The sequence below is a fragment of the Periplaneta americana genome, chromosome 12, assembly GCF_040183065.1.
Source record: "Periplaneta americana isolate PAMFEO1 chromosome 12, P.americana_PAMFEO1_priV1, whole genome shotgun sequence".
In the NCBI taxonomy this organism is placed as follows: domain Eukaryota; kingdom Metazoa; phylum Arthropoda; class Insecta; order Blattodea; family Blattidae; genus Periplaneta; species Periplaneta americana.
In genome coordinates this window covers 178089792-178111846 of record NC_091128.1, presented here as the reverse complement: position 1 = coordinate 178111846, position 22055 = coordinate 178089792, and the positions used below count along the sequence as shown (strand labels likewise).

Sequence of the window (22055 nt, the reverse complement as noted above, 5' to 3'; positions counted from 1 at the left end):
AAAATTATTATATTTCATGTACATCATTCCCTGATAAATTGACTCGTAGATACTGAATATGAACAAAATCCGTCCAATAGTTTAGTAGAAATCGCTGTACACAGACAGACTAGTACTAAAATTATTATATTTCATGTACATCATTCCGTGATAAATTGACTCGTAGATACTGAATATGAACAAAATCCGTCCAATAGTTTAGTAGAAATCGCTGTACACAGACAGACTAGTACTAAAATTATTATATTTCGTATACATCATTCCCTGATAATTTGACTCGTAGATACTGAATATGAACAAAATCCGTCCAATAGTTTAGTAGAAATCGCTGTACACAGACACACTAGTACTAAAATTATTATATTTAATGTACATCATTCCCTGATAAATTGACTCGTAGATACTGAATATGAACGAAATCCGTCCAATAGTTTAGTAGAAATCGCTGTACACAGACAGACTAGTACTAAAATTATTATATTTCATGTACATCATTCCGTGATAAATTGACTCGTAGATACTGAATATGAACAAAATCCGTCCAATAGTTTAGTAGAAATCGCTGTACACAGACACACTAGTACTAAAATTATTATATTTCATGTACATCATTCCCTGATAAATTGACTCGTAGATACTGAATATGAACAAAATCCGTCCAATAGTTTAGTAGAAATCGCTGTACACAGACAGACTAGTACTAAAATTATTATATTTCATGTACATCATTCCGTGATAAATTGACTCGTAGATACTGAATATGAACAAAATCCGTCCAATAGTTTAGTAGAAATCGCTGTACACAGACAGACTAGTACTAAAATTATTATATTTCATGTACATCATTCCGTGATAAATTGACTCGTAGATACTGAATATGAACAAAATCCGTCCAATAGTTTAGTAGAAATCGCTGTACACAGACAGACTAGTACTAAAATTATTATATTTCATGTACATCATTCCGTGATAAATTGACTCGTAGATACTGAATATGAACAAAATCCGTCCAATAGTTTAGTAGAAATCGCTGTACACAGACAGACTAGTACTAAAATTATTATGTTTCATGTACATCATTCCCTGATAAATTGGGCCGTACAGTTTATCATGACAGATTATATTGTGCTTTCTTTTATGTAACCAGTAAATTAATTCATATGTATTAAGATTCATACCAGCAGGGACTGACTGTGAGAGGGGAATTAGTGTGAGGGGGGGAAGTTGATGAAGAACCTCTTACAAGTTTACCGTAAGACATCATCACACGCTTGTTATTTTTTCCACTAAACTGAAATGAGGTTTACGTTTGGAAGTATTAGACAGAAGTGTTTATTTTTGTTAGCTTTATATAAGTTGTTGATGGCCGGGTAAACGAGACATGTCAATTGGGTGCCGAATGCAGACGAGCATGCGCGCCTGACTTGCGCAATATCAACAGAGGGGAGATTAGCTGTTTACGGTAAAGTTATGATTTGGTTAATAATAATAATAATAATAATAATAATAATAATAATAATAATAATTACGTAATGCTTATTGAAAAGTGATTTTAAATATTAGAGGAGTCATGTCAACTGATGCCCATAGGAGCAAGCGCGCGCTTTAGAGCCCAGGAGAGCCTGAGCGCTTTACAGCGGAAAGGAAAGAGACAGACGAAAGAGGTGGTATATGCCGCTTGGTTGAGCTATATTCAGGGATGGCCAGCACTGATTCAATAGATAAAGGGAAGAGAACTTATTAAAACTGTATCCATGTTAATTTTTAGATTTGTCTGAGAAATATAAGTGCATTACAAGAATGTAAGTTTAATTTTAATGCTCATTTTTCACAAGTTAGCTTTTTTATTCAAAAGTAATATTTTCTCAACTTTTTTTTACAGAAAAGTGAAATTTTCAGATATGTTTGTTTAGTAGCCTTACAGGTACTAAAACAAAGTTTTCGTAAATCTAATATATCGTAAATACGTATTGCTGAAGATAGTGTATTAAAATGTTTGAAAATACTCGCATGGAAAATGTCTGTAAGGAAATGAATTAACAAATCAAATACTGATACATCACAAACAAAATATATGTGCCTTTGTCTTGGTAAAACGTCAGCTCTATAGCTTCAGCATATTTCGAGATAATTTAATATTCTGATAACAGAAAGTTGCGCACCAAAATCACCTAAAAGCATAATGCGATGAGAATTTTATTATGTAACATTAATTACAGTTAAACATGTACCCAGACAACTTTCCTTTGTACTACAATATTGTTTTCATTACTTTTGTAAGGCTAAAGATACCATCAATATCAATTTCAACTTATCGTGTCATATTCAGTGTCTTTCTTTGGGATAACACTTTCTTTATGAATGATGTGTTTAATTCACTTAGTACAGTATAGTTGTAGTTATTATGGAATTTGTGTGAATATTCCTTCTTTACTCTTTATTATGTTATTAACATTTAAAACACAACTGCAATATTAGGCTAAGAAATAGGTGTTAGTACTTTTGTTTTACAGACAACATAGAAAATAACAAACAGAAAGAAGCCATATAAAAATAACGACACAAAAATTTCACGTTCCGTTTGAAGTTTGTGCACCACTGTTTTCTTAATCCAACAGGCTGCTTATTCCTCCTAGAATACCTAGCGCTTAATGCCCGCGCACGACGTCAAGGTCAGAAAAATGCGCTTGCTTTGATATCACTGGTTTAGAGGACCTGAATAGACTACACTGTACTTTCACTGCCTGCTTCTGCATTTTGCTGTACTTGTAATCACAAAGGCATGCTGCGTGTTCATAACACAGATAACAGAAACCGTAGAAGTAGCTGATTGGTCAATTTTACCAGGAGCCCTACCACTAAAGGCCAAGATTCTATTACGTACTTTATACCGTGAATACGAGATTCCATAAGGCCCATAACACACTTGAAGAGTTTTCGCTAGCGAGAAATGTGTTGCGAGAAAGAGGCGAAGAGCCTTCCTCCACACACTTGGAGAGTTCTCGCTATCACAGATCACACCTCGCTATGATCATCTATGCACTGCCTTCATGTAGAAAGCATTTTTCTGATTATAGTAATGACTCGTTGGGGGAAATATTATATGTTATGTATTTACGTATATTGTCGTACTTAAATATATAACCTGTAAGTATATTGTCGTACTTTAAATATTACGTAGGAACGCTATATTGAATCTGAGTATTCAGATGATGAGGAAATGGAGTTACATGAACATATTTTGTTAATGAAAAGAAAAAGTAGGCCTAAAATTAAAGCCAGAAATATCTGGAAATCACATTGTATCTTACGAAAATAAGGGCGAGTTTGGACACTGGTTTCGATTTGAATGATGATACGTTTAGGCATTATTTCAGGTTGAATGGACCACAGTTTTTTGCCATTCATGATATGATAGAGGATTCTTTGTTATGTTCTGATTAAAATTATGTAAACTGTTAAGACATATAGATACATTATTTCAAATGTTTAATTAATACTATTAAATGTCATCAAAATAAAATATAGCCCTATTTATTTTCAGATAATCTGATATTTGTCTCCAGATTTCTTCTTTAAGTTTCGTGTTTTTATAGTTTTCATCCCGTGTAGGCTATTATATAAATAGGCCTACGGGTGACATCGTACAAGTTCGATAAGTTTCTGACTACAATTATCAGCCATCTTGCCTCATTTTCAAATAAAAACAATACAATTCATCGCCACCTGTGATATCTTTTTCTACATTCAATCGTCATAAAGAGTATAAATGTCAAACATCCTTGATAAATGTGTCTAGAAAATTCGCTGAGCTACCGATTCCAGCGAGAAACTACGCGAGGTTTTTGCCTGGAGCGAGAATCTCTTCTAGTGTGTGGACGTCCATTTGAATCCATGTTATCAATCTTTGAATTTTCTCGCAACACAGTTCTCGCTATCGAAAACTCTTCAAGTGTGTTACGGCCTAACTGACGTGGCAGTGGCAGCACAACGACTGAAGTGGTAGTGGAGGTACCTGACGAGGTGGGCGCTGACAACGTGGGGCCGCGGGACGGGAAAGAGGAACAAAGGCATTCCACGCACTTGTTCAGATGGACATTGGGTCAAGGAGCTAAATGCAGAACAGTCTGGAGACAAATTGGAGAAAGGCGGGCAGCTTACATATTATGCTAGGGGCTACGAACAGTTCTTACAAGGGAAGGGTTTCGGCTCGAACAGGAATTTTTTGTTAAAAATTTGTACAGAGCCTTACCTCACTATGGTGATGAAGACCGTAAAAGCATTCATTTGTGCAACTCTCCGTTTGGTGTTGGTCAATACACTTCTTTAAATTTTTTTTTTTATCCAATGCCACCAGGTTGTCTTTTCGACATTTCTGGTCTTCTCTCCTGGCCGTGGCTTAGTTGTAACCCACTTCTGAAGTTGGGGCGCCTGGAAGGCGGAGTTACATTATCCCGATGATGTGATAGGATGATTATGAGGTGCCAGGAGAGGTCTTAAATCTAAACTTAACCTAAATTCCAGACCATGGACGAACACAGGAATAATCCCCTTTAAGGAAAAATTCCTGTGCTCTAACCGGGAATCGAACCCGGGACCTTATGAACTATAGCCAGAAGCTCTGACCACTAGACCATGAGGATTCTCTATAAAATGCCTGAAACAGCATGGAGCAGAGCAATAAGCACAACACGCAGAAGCAACACCTGAACAATCTGCTGAACCACACTCCAGTGCTGAACAATCAAATGCCACCTGAATTACATTTTTGAAGTCCGAGACTTGTTCAGGATTCACGTAACCAGCTGACTGCCAGGAATACTGAAGCATAGGGCGGTACACTGGAGCAGACAACTGGTTATAAATAACAGAGTGCATTTTCATTATAAACACTCGATTTCCCAAGTTAAGTTCTGGATTCTCAGTAAGAGTCCTTGTGTAATCTGTTATCCTCCGAGCATATATTTTGTATTGTCTAAGGAAATGGATATTCAGAGGCTGGAAAGTATGTGTGAGGCCCTCGCCTAATGTTATCCTGTTATCTTTGTAGGCCTACTGCATAACGAGATCCCTGTTTTCATTTCTCCTCTAAAGAAATTATTTAAAAACAGTATCTGTCGCCCTGGACAGGCTGATGTGGGTTGAGATCTTAGGCGGTGTGGTGAAAGTGAAATTACAGACACGCTGACTTGTATAAATCAGCGACAAGATTAATGTGCATCATATTGATGCGTTGAATATGGGCCACACAATGGAAATCAATACGTGTTAAATGAATGGAACTTGCTGCCTTCAGGGGGCCGTGTTTTGGCCGCGCACCAAGCAAGCTTGCTGCTACCTGTCGGCGGCACACGTAGGCTGCAGCTCTACAGTCACTTGTTCACAACTCACTTCGCTGTGGTGGTGTGATCTGCAGATTTGGTACTATTATTATTATTATTATTATTATTATTATTATTATTATTATTATTATTATATTCTTCACCTGACATAATTAATATCTGACATTTTATCCTGCCCCGAACTTTTCTTCCATTCACTATTCTTTCCAGTGGATCCTTCAGTAGGCGGTTTCGTCTTCACCAGTGATCCAGTCAATTTCTTCCTTTCTTTCTGATCAGTTTCAGCATCATTTTTTCTTCACCCACTCTTTTCAACACAGTTTCGTTTCTTATTCTGTCTGTCCATTTCACACGCTCCATTCTTCTCCATATCCACATTTCAAGTGATTCTAGTCGCTTCTATTCACTTCGTCGTAATATCCATATTTCTGCCCAATGCAATGCCACATTCCACACAAAGCACTTCACTAGTCTCTTCCTTAGTTCTTTATCTAGAATTTCGCAGAAGATGCTCCTTTTTCTATTAAGAGCTTCCTTGGCCATTGCTATCCTCCTTTTGACTTCCTGTCAGCAGCTCATGTTACTGCTTATAGTACACCCCAAGTATATTTATTTATCTCTTTATTTTTTAGTAGCCGTACCCGTGCGCGCCGCTGCACCTGTTAGAAATAAATATAAAGTAATTACATAATTAAAATAGGACGTTTGATCCAGGGAAGATTCGTGTTTGATAGAAGGATAAATCGTTTAATATGTTACTTAATTTAAATTGTATTTAAATAATTAAAATCCGATCATTTTGGTCCAGAGAGCAATCATTTGGTGCAATGACAATTCCTTTGAAATGTTTCTTAATTGTTATTACATGCAACCATAGTTTAATGAAGATTGACATATCATTTAGTTTTAATGTGTATACTTTATATTACTTGCTATATGTTTCAGAAGTTACTGTACTAACATTGTAGAATTATGTCCATCTAGAGAAACTACACTTTCCAATGGTGAAATAATAATTAAACAATTAATTAGCTTCCGATATTACTTCATACAAACACAGAAACATTCTCTTAGGCTATGTTTAATAGCTTTCGATTGTTGTTGTCCAAGACCTCTCACAGACGAAGTCATTTGTTTTTATTTCAGTACAGCACCTTAGATGGCGTTGTTATTGTAATTTTAAAACTCATTTATCTCATTAAATATCAGTCCTATCAAAATTTTGTATAGAATAAAACTTATCGGAAATTATTTTTAAAGAAACTTTTGTTATGTAACATTTTTCATTAAAATTAATAATAAGGGAGATATTTCGGTTATTTAATTCATGCCCACCTTTAATCCCACTTTTAAATAAAGTATTTTGAATGCCATATAGCGTAAAATTTAAGTTACAACGAACTTAATTTATATTCCAATTTTCATATAAATCGGTTCAGCCATTATCGCGTGAAAAGGTAACAAACATCCAGACATACATAGGCCTACAAACAAAAATTTCAAAAAAGCGATTTTCGGTTTCAGGATGGTTAATTATACATGTTAACACCAATTATTTTTGGAAAATCGAAAATTACCAGAAAAATTTTGGCTACAGATTTATTATTAGTATAGATTTTGCTAATAATTGTAACATAAAATATAATATATACAGAAAAACTTTAGCTCGCCCCTGAAAGAGTAGAACTCGTGCTCAGGGGCGGATTCCTGAATTGAAATTAATATGAAGCTGTCCACTTACTCTACTGCCTTATTTGAAATTCGCACGTTTACCGTCTTTATTTTTCTTGTGCGAACCATGTTCTTCGCCTTTTTTCCTTTTATCTTCATCCCATACTGCTCACAGCTGTCATTTAGCTCCAGTAGCATATCCCTTAGTATCGTCTCCGCCTCTGCTAGCAATGCTGTATCATCAGCAAATTTTATGCACTTTATTCTTCTTCCGCCTATCATCAAACCCTCCCATGCTCTGAAAACAGTGGTAATGTGTTAATTCTCTAAGGGAATATTGTCAAAAATTTTATCAAATGCGCCAATTGACTCTCGAACCACTGTTTGCCGACCCGCGATCGTTGCATGATGGTGCTTCCACTTACTGTAATACAGCTTTAAGACTTTTTATATGGCCCATATATAAAATGACATTTTTTTGCTCACTAAAACCCATTTGAGTATTGGTAGGTAGATGTTATCGGCAGATACATTCTCTCCTCTTTGTTGTACAAGACAATCCAGCTGCTACCTGGATTGACAGCTGGGCGGCCCTCATCTCACACCCCGCAAAGCAAACACGCCGTAATGAGGGTGATTTGTATATCACCGGTTATCACCTTCTTGCTACAAGTTAGCTATTACTTAACTTCGACAAATTTGAACGTCCTGTCTTATAAAACTCCGCTGATATCAGACCCCCATGACGCCCGGTCCGATCAAGTGCGACTCGAGAAGCGACAATTAATGGCAGCGAGCTGGCTGGAATTACAGCACCACTACTATCGCGGTTTGATATCTAACACTGAGCGTTTCATTATTGAACTCATTATAGCGAATAAATATCTTCATTCACGGTTTGGAGTGATTAGAGATAAGCGGTGTAGATAAAGTATGTTAACTCGTGTGTTGGCACACATCCAGTGAAATTAACAAGAATGTGACACACGTTTTTTGTTGAGTTCTGTAAGAGATTGACTCTTGTGTGTCTATAAAATAATATAATAGGCCTACGTACCATGTTTCTCACACAATTTACTAGTATACGGGATCCAAACATTTATAGAATAACAAAATACAGGGACATCATTTTATTTTTACTTCAATTTTTATTGTACCTGAGTTTTTGAATGTACTTCACTCCCACCACTTCTACTAATGAAGTTCAACTGTCCTCCACACAGAACCAAGACCGCATATAGTAAACAGCACTGAGTCAGTGAGTATAGTACGTTCCAGAAATATGTTCGTGTTTTCCAGTGACGAAAGACCTTTCAATATTCAATCATATTTTCGCACAGGTACTGTCGTCCGTTTGCCTGCGTCGCATCCCGGTTTCGCCATGTAAAAGCTGGGCTGTCTTAGTTCTTTTCTGAAAATATTTGTTGTTAGGAATTGGACGTCTACGTAATATTACACAACTGTTTAAAATAACTTGAGTAAAAGGGCCTCGTTAAGTAATTAACTGTCACGTGATTTGCTCCCTTTCTACGATCCTGCGACATAACCACTTGGACGGACAGTAGATAGCATCTGAGTAATTTTATCTTTTCTGATCGGGCAGAAGTGAAGATTGAATTTACAGTACGTAAGGTACTCTTTTATAGAGTAGGTACAGAATTATTTCAACATGAGTTACTAGTACGAAGAACGAAACTGGTAATTGGAATTAGGTACAATAGTCTACAGTGCGATAATATGCACATTAGAACTGAAGCCTGTATCGAAATGAACGGCCACCATTTTCAAATATGTGTTTAAATATCCATATTATGATTATTTTTCAATTTAACTTCATTCTCTATATTGTACGCTAATGTGCTGTACACAGTATAATATACACTGCATAATGAATACGTCCACATGGACAGCTCAGTTCGTGAGTAAAAACACTTAGTTTTAATACTTTACTGTATTTTGATTAAAGAAAAACCTAATGAAAATTATCAAACTCAAAATCGCAATATTTCCTAGTTTACGTAAATGGATGAACTACTTTTCTTCCCTCCTATACCTAGTAAAGTGATTTGTTTGTATCTTACGCCAGTATCATCGAACTCCAGTCGTGGAAGGGGGTAGCAAACGGTGTTTCCGGTTCACAATCTTTAAGCCAAAGGTATAGCCAGGTTAATATTAGAAATGTTAGTACAAATAAAATGATGTCCCTGTATAAGTAGTATTGGATCTAATCATTTAGAGCAGTTCAAGTTTGCATGAGGAATAGAGAGCTGCAGAAAGCTCTTAGAACCGGTTTATATTTGACTGGTTGGAGAACAACGGGCGGGGTTGAACATCCGACCGAATATCCGACTTTCAAGCGGTTGCCCCTAATGCGTTGCAGGCTAGACAGAACACCAGGCGCACTTCACCATACAAGAACTCTGATGACATTTTTTGACTGTACAAAGTAACAATTGAAGGAAATTTACTTTTCCTAATAAAAAAAGTGTTAGCTTGAAATAGGCCTACAATTGATTGGACACTTATCTTCATAACTAATATATACATTTATCTTCATAACTAATATATTGTAAATTTTTGTACTGAACAACAATGTAATTTTATTATCTCAACAATAACTCTTCACTTTCTACAATTTAATTCCACTCCCGTCAACAATGGGATTTGCTCTCCACACAGCAACACAGAGTTCGTTATTGCACTCCACAGACGACAATGACAATTTACTTGGACTATTACGAACAACAATGAACTGTTAATCTTAACTAATATTTACAAAGCACTATTTACAACACAGATCTGTCAGTTCTCAGTTCACAGCTCGTTTGTCTTGGCTAGTTCTTCTAGCTCAGTCACTCGGGTTCACAGAATCTCGAATCCCAGACCTTCAGAGACGATCCGCTGAACTTCGAACTCAGGTCTGGGGGACCTGCGGTCCACTGCACTCGAACTCCGGACTTCAGGCTCCACAGTTACGCACACAACTCAAGTCGGGCTCTGGTCTCGAAGCTGGCTTCACTGCTACACAAGACTAACTCGCTTACTGTCCAAATCTGCCTGCAACAACACTGACTTACTGACGGGCTGACTGACATTCACTTGCGTCTTCTCTTTTATAACCAAACTATAGTTTCTGGAGAGTTCGCGAAAGATTCCACTCTCGAATAATCTGGATATTTCCACCTCTCTGCCGCGGTCGCTCTTTCTCCTTTCTCCCCACAGCACATGCCCCAGGAAGCAGATGCGCGCGCAACCTGCCCGTCACGGCCGACTTAGCCCTTCCTCCGTCGGTCGTGAGATCGAACCTCACGTGGCCGTCACAGTATAAATCAACTAACGGACACCAATAATAACAAAGGAAATAAACGCAATGCATAGATGGAATCTGATATGTAAACAAATACAAGAATAAAATAAATTACAATTAGGTTTACAAAACAGAAGAGCAAATAGGTACACACTTACTATTGTAACGTTCATACTTTAAACTCAAAATGCATAGCTTACCTCTAAAAGAGTAGTTAATATAGCCTATGCCTTGTAATTGTTGTAAGTGGATGTATTATTATTTTACTAAGGAATCATTTTTAAGGGTCTATGTACCTGAATGACCACAAATATTATCAGAAAATGCAAGCTCTAAATTTCTAAAATTTTATAAGAAAATTAACTCACAATTGGACAAAAATTACAAGGTACCACAACAAGACTTATTAGAACTTAAATATCTGATAGAAGCATAAAAAGGTTACTAATAATATTTCTCAAACCAGTTTTATCAAAGTATGAAAAAAAAAAAGAAAAAAAAATCTGCAGTTACATCATTTGGTAACCATAACATTGTTATGGTCCCTCTGACATCTTTAATATTTTTCCTGCATGTAATAAACACTTACTTCTGAAAAGTAGACTACTCTCAGACATGGAGAGTTGTTTATTTTAATACAATTAATTTTTTATTTGTCCTTTATAAAATATATTAAAATTTACATAATGTTTTGTGACCTGATTTTTTCTGTTTTCAAAGAAATGGGCATTATTGTAGTCTACCTTTTGCATAAATCCATGTTAAATCAGTGAACAAAATTTCAGAATTGTATCTTTAATGGTTGTGTAGTTATGAAATAATATGTGTGAAAATTTAGATTAAAGTAAGAAGTAAATTCTAAAAAATGTTATTAGTAATTTTTTTTATACTTTTATCAGATATTTAAGTTCTAATAAGTCTTGTTGTGGTACTTTGTAATTTTTTTCCAATTGTGAGTTCATTTCCTTATAAAATTTTAGAAATTTAGAGCCTGCATTTTCTGATAATATTTGTGGTCGTTCACGTAGGCTACATATACCCTTAAGGGGAAGAAAAGTTATTAACAAAAATAAAAACATTCACAAGCTATAATGATTGTAGCTTCAAGATGCATGCTGTTGCTTCTGACGGTACCTGACTGCAATACCTGTACGTTCAATTAAGATGCATGAAGATGTTGTGTCTACATGGAGCGCCGTTTTGAACGTCGTCTTCACTGCTTAAATATATTAATTAATATTAAATATCAATCTTGCATTCATTGCTTTAAAGTTGAAAGAAAAGTTTAACCGTGTAGTTGCATCTTAATGTATTCATGATCATCAATTTACGGGGAAACAGTTGGCGACAACGACTAAACAAAAGAACGACCATGCGATAAATTGATAGTGATAAATCTTACTTACTTACTTACAAATGGCTTTTAAGGAACCCGAAGGTTCATTGCCGCCCTCACATAAGCCAGCCATTGGTCCCTATCCTGTGCAAGATTAATCCAGTCTCTATCATCATACCTCACCTCCCTCAAATCCATTTTAATATTATCCTCCCATCTACGTCTCGGCCTCCCTAAAGGTCTTTTTCCCTCCGGCCTCCCAACTAACACTCTATATGAATTTCTGGATTCGCCCATACGTGCTACATGCCCTGCCCATCTCAAACGTCTGGATTTAATGTTCCTAATTATGTCAGGTGAAGAATACAATGCGCACAGTTCTGTGTTGTGTAACTTTCTCCATTCTCCTGTAATTTCATCCCGCTTAGCCCCAAATATTTTCCTAAGCACCTTATTCTCAAACACCCTTAACCTATGTTCCTGTCTCAGAGTGAGAGTCCAAGTTTCACAGCCATACAGAAGAACCGGTAATATAACTGTTTTATAAATTCTAACTTTCAGATTTTTGGACAGCAGACTGGATGATAAGAGCTTCTCAACACGCATTTCCCATATTTATTCTGCGTTTAATTTCCTCCCGAGCGTCATTTATATTTGTTACTGTTGCTCCCAGGTATTTGAATTTTTCCACTTCTTCGAAGGCTAAATCTCCAATTTTTATATTTCCATTTCGTACAATATTCTGGTCACGAGACATAATCATATAGCTACTTTGTCTTTTCGGGATTTACTTCCAAACCCATCGCTTTACTTACTTCAAGTAAAATTCCCGTGTTTTCCCTAATCTTTTGTGTATTTTCTCCTAACATATTCACGTCATCCGCATAGACAAGAAGCTGAAGTAACCCGTTCAATTCCAAACCCTGCCTGTTATCCTGAACTTTCCTAATACTAGAACTTTCCTAGCGATAAATCTAGCTGCAAAAATTATCGCAAAGTCTGTGATTGGTTGGAATTCAAAATTTCATTACACTTTATTGGTCGAAAATGGAATGAGGTCATATAAACGAAATAGTCAATAAAAATTGTGAAATGAAGGCAGAGAACCATAGAACTACCGAACACCAAGAGCAGGATTTGAACTCAGGTCTGTAGCGAAGAAAGGCACGTCAAGTAAGACGTTGAGGCAGGTTCATGTTTAGTCCACAGCTGCTGCAGTGCCCCACAAGGTGTGTAATGGCTGCCAACGTCACATTCCTCTTGGGTGCACGGCACTTCTCTTAATGACGGTGCCATAACGCGGAATCGATCGGCGTCTAGATACGCGGTTGATGAGGTGTAAATGTGAAAGAACAATGGAATTATTTTAAAGTGCAGCCTCGATGTAATGAAACGCCACGCGTGGAAACCGAGACTGATTAATGAAGGCAACCATGTTGGTTTTTGTAATGATATCGTATGACTGATAGCAAGATGGCTTGTAAATACAACAAAATTGTTAAATTCATTGGCGAAGACCCCTATAGACTACCCCTATAAGCTGGCGGCAGATACGATCTAGCGGCGGCAGATGTATGCAATGTACGTAATTAATTTATTAATTAATAACGCATCACTCATGTTTCAAGTTGTATCTTAACATGAGACATGTGTTAGTACGCCTTCAATCATTCTGGACTTAGCACCTTTGTCTTCACTCGCCGGTACACTGAGGAGGGGTGTCCACTAAATTAATATTGCAGTATTTAAGTCAGTCCCATTCCGAGGCTTATTTGAAGGATTCGTAACAAGCTGTTTATTTTACGGTGATGGGTTGTTAGCCCTTCGCCCAACCCCCAAGCTGGAGGACCACCCCTCATCGGCTGTCCGCGACTGCTTATTCAATATATTCACAGCTACCCTCCATATCCAATTGTAGTGTACTTTGTAAATTTGTAGTGTTTTTTGTAACGCAGTTTTACTCCTGGTTGAGTGTTAGAGAAGGCCGTATGGCCTTAACTCTGCCAGGTTAAATAAATCATTATTATTATTATTATTATTATTATTATTATTATTATTATTATTATTATTATTATTATTATTATTATTATATCTGGAATGATACCCGGGAGGATTTTAAACACCGAATAAATATGGGAAATGCCTGTTATTATTCGGTTGAGAAGCTTTTATCATCCAGTCTGCTGTCAAAAATGTGAAATTGGGAATTTATAAAACAGTTATATTACCGGTTGTTCTGTATGGTTGTGAAACTTGGACTCTCACTTTGAGAGAGGCACAGAGGTTACGGGTGTTTCAGAATAAGTTTCTTAGGAAAATATTTTGGGCTAAGAGGGATGAAGTTACAGGAGAATGGAGAAAGTTACACAACACAGAACTGCACGCATTGTATTCTTCACCTGACATAATTAGGAATATTAAATCCAGACGTTTGAGATGGGCAGGGCATGTAGCACGTATGGGCGAATCCAGAAATGCATATAGAATGTTAGTTGGGAGGAAAAAAGACCTTTAGGAAGGCCGAGACGTAGATGGGAAGATAATATTAAAATGTATTTGAGGGAGATGGGATATGATGATAGAGACTGTATTAATCTTGCTCAGGATAGGGACCAATGGCGGGCTTATGTGAGGGCGGCAATGAGCCTCCGAGTTCCTTAAAAGCCAGTAAGTAAGTAAGTAAGTAAGTAAGTAAGTAAGTAAGTAAGTAAGTAAGTAAGTAAGTAAGTAAGTAAGTATTTAAGTCATTTTTCTTTTCCATGTTAGGAGAAAATACACAAACGATTAGGGAAAACACTGAAATTTTACTTGAAGCAAGTAAAGCGATCGGTTTGGGAGTAAATCCCGAAAAGACAAAGTATATGTTTATGTCTCGTGACCAGAATATTGTACGAAATGGAAATATAAAAATTGCAGATTTATCCTTCGAAGGGGTGGAAAAATTCAAATATCTTGGAGCAACAGTAACAAATATAAATGACACTCGGGAGGAAATTAAACGCAGAATAAATATGGGAAATGCGTGTTATTATTCGGTTGAGAAGCTTTTATCATCCAATCTGCTGTCAAAAAATCTGAAAGTTAGAATTTATAAAACAATTATATTACTGGTTCTTCTGTATGGTTGTGAAACTTGGACTCTCACTCTGAGAGAGGAACATAGGTTAAGGGTGTTTGAGAATAAGGTGCTTAGGAAAATATTTGGGGCTAAGAGGGATGAAGTTACAGGAGAATGGAGAAAGTTACACAACACAGAACTGCACGCATTGTATTCTTCACCTGACATAATTAGGAACATTAAATCCAGACGTTTGAGATGGGCAGGGCATGTAGCACGTATGGGCGAATATAGAAATGCATATAGAGTGTTAGTTGGGAGGCTGGAGGGAAAAAGACCTTTAGGGAGGCCGAGACGTAGATGGGAGGATAATATTAAAATGGATTTGAGGGAGGTGGGATATGATGATAGAAAATGGATTAATCTTGCTCAGGATAGAGACCAATGGCGGGCTTATGTTAGGGCGGCAATGAACCTCCGGGTTCCTTAAAAGTCAGTAAGTAAGTAAGTAAGTAAGTATTTAAGTCATTTTTCTTTTCCATTATATAAGGTCCGGCTGATCTAAGGTGACTCTAAGGTTTTAAAGTACCAAAGTAACACAGGATATGGCTTAAGTAATCAATTTATTGCCTTGTCATTGTTCCAGAGGAAGTGATTCCCTGAATGTCTTGTGGTCTGTTGCAATCTTACCCGGCAATTATTCATGACAGGTTTGTTGGCATTTGATTCCACAGACCAGAGCTACGACCTTTATTGCCAGAGACACTGTAGTTGTTGAGGAATATTTTCCATAGACACTTAATTTCTCGGTTTGGCTGTATTAACTGGCCGTCACGATCCCCAGACCTTCAAGTTGCTGATTTTTTGTGGGGTACCTCAAAGAATGGGTGTTCCAAACTAGACTACACGGTATCCAGGATCTGAAGAACAGGGTGCAGGCAGAAGTCCCAGGTTTATTGCAACGTATCATGAATAATTTCCGGATAAGATTGCAACAAATCATAATACACCGGGAGGATTGTTTGAAATGTGTTATTCTAAAAAAAATATCAATATACTGCATTGTTCAAGCTACATCCTGTGTTATTTCTAAAACTTGTAGTAACTTTAGATCAGCATGTTGAATGTCGTCAGAACCAATTGCCAGATGCTGTATTAAGTAATGTAATAGAAGAGAGACTAAAAATAAATAAATAAACAAGTAAGTAAATAAAATACAAATAAATAATAAATAAATAAACAAAGCAAACTAATTAAATAGATAAATAAATAAGTTAATAAATAAATATGTAAATAAATAAATGTATTTCCTTTTTTTTAATTTTTGTATTGGGTTATTTTACGACGCTGTATCAACATCTAGATTATTTAGCTTCTGAATGAAATGAAGGTGATAATGCCGGTGAAATGTGTCCGGGGTCCAGCACCGAAAGTTACCCAGCATTTGCTCGTATTGGGTTGAGGGAAAACCCCGGAAAAAACCTCAACCAGGTAACTTGCCCCGACCGGGATTCGAACCCGGGCCACCTGGTTTCGCAGCCAGACGCGCTGACCGTTACTCCACAGGTGTGGACTAAATAAATGTAGGTAAGTAAGTAAATAAATAAACAAAAAGTAAATAATTAAATAGATAAATAAATAAGTGAATAAATAAAAAATAAAAATTAAGTATATAAATAAGTTAAGAATAAATAAGTAAATAAATAACAATAAGTAATTAAATAAGTAAGCGAATGAATAAATAATTAAGTTAATAAATAAATAGAAATAAAAAATTAAAAAAAGTAAGTAAATAAATGAGTAAATAAGTATGTAAATAAATAAATAAAATAAGTAATTAAGTAAACAAACAAATAAATAATTAAATAAAAGTAAGTAATTAAATAAATATTAAAGTAAAGAAATAAATAAACAAATAATTAATTAAGTAAATAAATAAAAATAAGTAATTACGTCAATAAATAATTAATTAAGTGTATAAATAAATAAATGAGTAAACGTGTAAATAAGCAATTAAAAATAAGTAATAAGTAAATAAATAAATGAATAAATAAATAAACATATTTAATTATTTAAGCAAATAAAAATAAGTGGATAAATAAATTAGTAAACGTGTAAATAAGTAAATATATAAATAATTAAGTAAATAATTGAGCTGGTAATTAAGTAAATAAATGAATAATATACAGTAATTAAGTGTGTAACATAAACTACACTAAGAAATAAATTATAGTAGGCCTATTCGGTAATTAACCATATTTTTCCTGGTAATTCCACACAAATAGTAAAATTAATAAGTCAAAGTAGATGAAAGTATCAGTGGACTTCACATTTAATGGTAGTGAGGTTTTGATTGTTTAATAGATGGATTTTCAAGACGGTTTTGAATTTTGACAGATTCCGGAGATTTGCGATGACGTGGAACTGTTAGAAAGCTGCTGGGTTTGCCTAGTAAAAATCGAATTAACAAAGGGAAAGAACTTAAATACATCTTATCATGTCCTAGACAAACAAACACCAGAAAGAGATGTAGATCATCCACTTAACACATAATCAGACGAGAAAGGCAATGACTGAGAGTAAGGCACGAAAACCTGTAATGTAGCCCTCTGGCTTTAGTCCTAGAATGTCTAGCCTAGTGCAAAAAGAGTGTGAAAATAATTTTGACTGCTTGGAAATACTTTTTCTTCACAATTCTCGCAGTGGAGGTGTAAAAGACCACAGTTGTGTGCCAGTCGTAGTAATATCTCTGGATATCCAAGATTGCAGTTGCTAAAGCGTTGTTGTGGGACCATCAGGTCCTCGAACCGGTCTCGGTAGAATCCACACCTGCTGGCCACCCCTGTCTCCTCACGATGCTGCAACATTACGAAGATAACTATCAACAAGGCGTCCGTTTAGTGGTCTATACATCTCTGTCACTTTTATATTATACTGTATTTTAATGTAGGTTGCATTTCGTAACGTCATATGTTTTATGTAGGCTGAAATTTATTTATTTTTTTGAGTTTTATAACATGGCCAGGATATAAATGAAAGCTGATAACGACGGAACTCCTGCTGAACTGTTCAGTTTTCAGCCTGGTTCCCGCATAGCCCACTTATCGCTCATGTTGTCGGCACTCTTCATCTTAGAATCAGCATGCATCAGTCAGTCCAGACCTGTTCGGCTCTTCGACGTCGGTAATTCTGTCTGCAGAGTCCTCACTGCGTTTGCACAGCTCTTCTTTTCTAAGCCTGTTCATTTCCTCTGTTCCTTGTGGCAGCGTTTCACGATCTTCTAACAATTAGCGCGCCAGATCCCTTATCTATGAGTAGACACTGGTAAAGTACCTAAAGAACTGCCCCCTATTTTTTTTTACTTGTGTTTGACCAAGTTACATGCTTCAATTACGAACTATAGTCGTGACGCTGTTATTCCCGGCGTGACTCCTCCTCTTTGCTTACGTCTTAGGAAGTGAAGGAAGGCTCTATAAAGTCTAGGTAGGTAGTATCGTTCTCCATTTTTGTTCTTTCGTTGCCGAACTATCAGACGAGGAATCTATTTGCCGCACCTCAAACATTATCATGTCGTAGCTCCTATGATAATAAATCAAACGCACTGTAATTCAGCAAATAATTGAGCGGCAAATAACGTCCTCGTGTGCTTTCTGCGAACCCTACGAAAGAACCAAAATGGCGGGCGATTATATTAAGTATTTATCGAGCCTTAGGAAATGCATCAGCGAATCACAAGACGCACACGTTTAAATGTAGCCGACCTGCAACGTGATTGGGTGCCGGATATTAGAGCGACGGGACTATATAAAACAAGATTATTTTCGTGGTCGTTGGAGTGGAAGTGGAAGGTCCTACATCATATCTGGATAGATGCATGCTTTGGTAGTTACATGTGTAGGTACGTACGTAGGTAGATAGATATGCAGGCAGTTAATTATAATATAAATATGAAGGCAATATACTTTAGGGTTCATTTTTATGTTAGAGAAGTTTGCCAAAATAATTTATACACTTTCTTTTTAAAACAGAAATGATTAATGAATGTTAAGTATGGATACTTATTAATAGAAGAATTGTATAGAGTTGGGTGAAATCAGACCAGGTTCGACATTACACTTAGGTTCAATTAGTGCCTATTTTTGTGGAATAACATGATACTGTAATTTGATGAGACTTGATTTGTTTTTGTGGTTTACTAATATTACACATTCTTAATTTTTTTGGTGCCTAAAACTTTGAAATCTTTGTATACGGGATTTGTTGAATGATATAAACGTTATTTTGGACGATCGTGTTTTTGTTGTATTTACAGCTATTGTTGTTAGGCCTTGGACGCTTAGAATTCCCACACAGAAACTTGTTGCTGTGGAAACCATTCTTCATAACATAAAACTATACTGAAACAGACCTAATAGAGTGCACTTATTGTTGCTTAGTTACCGTTACAGTATAGTTTTGCGAAGGCTTTGGAATAATATTGCTCTAAATTTTCAATGAAAAACATATTGTATTTGCAGTTTTAAAAATATGATAGTGCAAAAAATGTTGTACTATAGTCTATACGTGTGTGAAGTGCATTACGAAATCTCAGAAATTGCTCGTTTTTCGAACTTTTACTCGATTTTGTAAAAAGCACTTCACAACTGTATATCCTTATGTAGGCCTACGAGTACTGTTAAACGCATTTTAATCATTCCCTTACGTTGTTCATTGAGGCAACAGTTTTTAACCATCCTAACCATACTGAATAACCAACTAGATTAGCGATAAGTAAATAGAACGTGTTACACTACATCATATGTTCTGCGTGCAGGGCGATTGAGTGAAAATGTGAAAAAATTAAACTAGAAATAGGGGATGTTCTACAGAGATAGGGGACTTGATGTCTGTGAAATCAGATTAATGAGATATTAACTAAACATGTCCATCGCCATCGATTACTATTTCCATATTACCTACATTTATTATTTACATTTTATATTTATGTACGTTTTAAATTACTTTCATATCATTTATAAATCTGAGTTAACATACTGTGATTAACTCTTGGAATGGCATGGAAGGTCTGTCGTTGACTTATGTCGTGTTTTGTAAAGTGATAATGTAAATAAATACGATAGACAGAACCACCTGGTGGGCGATAGGTAAACAGACAAAACATGATGGATTGCCTACATGTAAATAATAAATGTTGATAGTCGTCAGTTCGAGCACCTTTAATGAAGTACAAAATTGTACTGATTCACTGAGATTTGCGAATGATGTATGTTTAGTAACAGTCCAAAGGCAGGTCTGATGCTCATAAGTGATAACATAACACCACTCATAAGGCAACTAAGCCAGGAGATAATGGGGTAGGGTGGCCACTTCCTTTCCCTTTCCATTGCATACATCGCAGACTAGCTACATATCACACTAATCAGACTTCAGATGTATACAAACAATTGTTCTTCCTCTGACACATATCGTCAAGTGAGATGTACTGCCTGATAATAGATGTACGTATCAGCCAGAACCTCAATCAGAGGTAGTAAATAATATGAGGATAACTAAAATGTAAATAATAAACGTAGGCAATAGAGGGTAAGCTGTAGCATAGACATGTTTAAGCTCATAACTTATGTCCTTAAAGGGAGAGGATGGTATTTTTTAAAACTTTTTTCCTATTTGGTGTAAAATATTAATTTTTTGTGTGTAGAGAGCTCATAGCTGTGGCAACTCAACCAAATAAAAATATTTTGAAAAAAGTTATTTGGGGGCCCAAATTTGAAAAAAATATACCAAATGCAGGATTGTACTAAAACCGATATATCTCAACCGTTTTTAAAGATATATTCAAACAGTTTTTTCCAATGTATTTGGAAAAGCATGTTCTACAAACTGTCTGTAACAGAATTTTGATATTGGTCCCTACGTTTGTAAAATAAACAATTAAAATTTAATAACAATTTTCTGATTTTTTATTTGCAAACAAACGGACGTATTTTTAAAATGAAATAATTAACAAACTTCTGTTACAGAGAAAAGTTTTCTAATAGTCTAAAGAATGTGTGTTCTAAATTTCATGCATGTATCTTTAATAGTTCAGAAATTATATCAATTTTTGTCCGGCAATGTAGCAAAAAAAATGAAGTCACTGGAAACCGAAAAGCGGGCGTGTGATTTAAAAATCCATAACGCAGGAAGTTTAAAAATGACGTCTAAACATCCGATAAGGGCAGAAATACCCACAAAATGTTATGCAATGCATTCCACATATATCAAGAAAAGAATTATTATTTTTAATTTAATTTACCGGAAACAACAATAAGAGTGGGCGAGTGATTTAAAAATCCATAACGCAGGAAGTTTAAAAATGTATGCATGTATGTATTTATTCACACTGCAATGGGTATATACCCGGTGGCAGTGGTAACTAATTACACTCAATAATGACAATAATAAACTTATTAATTAAAAATACAATTAATAATAATACTAATAATTAATACTAACAATAATTAATAATAATAATAATAATAATAATAATAATAATAATAATAATAATAATAATAATAATAATAACAGGGAACATCCTAAATTAAATGAAGCACGATCACTTAAAGTAACATTTAAAATAAATCTAATTTGTATCTTAAACCTAAGTTCGAACTAAAACCCACGTGTATGATATGTTCATATCTGCACAAGTACCTTTCAACATTACACTCATTTCGCTGTCAACTCACTCACTGCACTGGAACTACGACACATTTCACTGATTCTATCCTGATTTCACTAACACTTCAAAAACATTTCACTGTTCAAATACTTTGCACTGCCACTATAAACTATAAAGCTTCACTGACAGGAACACGTTTCACTTACACAACACACTTCACTGACACAACACACTTCACTTACACAACATAATTCTTCACTGATACAACACTTCAATAATAAATATCAATTACACCCTTTAAGTACTGTGTATAATTACCGTCTATTAGTAAGGTCCTTAAGCCTATTTTTAAATACATTTTTGGTTATTGGTAAAGCCTTTAGTAAGTCTGCAGGTAAAGCATTCCGGTCTCTGATAGTACGATTGAGAAAAGAAAACTTTCCAGTGTCCGTCCTCTGTCTTCTTTCCCTCAATTTATATGAGTGGTCGTTCCTTGAAGAGTAATTTGGCGGCTCAACATCCGATAAGGGCACAAATACCCACAAAATGGTATGCTATGCATTCCACACATATCACATATTATTTTAAAGATTTTTTTTAATTTACTAATTTTTCATCAAAAAATACCATCCTCTCTCTGACTTCGCAGACTCAAAGTTCCCTATCTCAAAATGTTCCGT

The 22055-nt window shown here is 35.6% G+C and overlaps 1 protein-coding gene across 1 annotated transcript in view; it reads left to right on the top strand.

Annotated features, from left to right (window-relative positions):
- Positions 1–22055, top strand: part of LOC138711245 (T-box transcription factor TBX20-like) — a 404801-nt gene that overhangs the window by 255253 nt on the left and 127493 nt on the right. The gene's annotated exons all lie outside the window — the stretch shown is intronic.